Here is a 587-nt window from a genome sequence, read left to right on the forward strand (position 1 = left end):
CTCTCTCTCTCTCTATATATATATATATATATATATATATATATACACACACACACACATATACATATATATATATATATATATGTATATATGTATACCTGCCACATCTTTATCCATTCATCTGTCGATGGACGTTTAGGTTGCTTCCATGGCTTCACTATTGTAAATAGTGCTGCAGTGAACACTGGGGTGCATGTATCTTTTCGAATTAGAGTTTTCATCTTTCCTGGATATACGCCCAGGAGTGGGATTGCTGGGTCATACGGTAGCTCTATGTTTAGTTTTTTAAGGAACCTCCATACTGTTCTCCATAATGGTTGTACCAATTTACATTCCTACCAACAGTGTAGGAGGGTTCCCTTTTCTCCACACCCTCTCCAACATTTCTTATTTGTAGACTTTAATGATCGCCATTCTGACCAGTGTGAGGTGGTACCTCATTGTAGTTTTGCTTTGCATTTCTCTAATAATTAGCGACGTTGAGCATCTTTTTATGTTACTGTTGGCCATCTGTATGTTTTCTTTGGAGAAATGGCTTTTTAAATCTTCTGCCCATTTTTTAATTGGGTTGTTTGATATTGAGCTGT

Source organism: Lipotes vexillifer, unplaced genomic scaffold (genome assembly GCF_000442215.2).
Source record: "Lipotes vexillifer unplaced genomic scaffold, Lipotes_vexillifer_v1.1 scaffold1442, whole genome shotgun sequence".
NCBI classification, from domain to species: domain Eukaryota; kingdom Metazoa; phylum Chordata; class Mammalia; order Artiodactyla; family Lipotidae; genus Lipotes; species Lipotes vexillifer.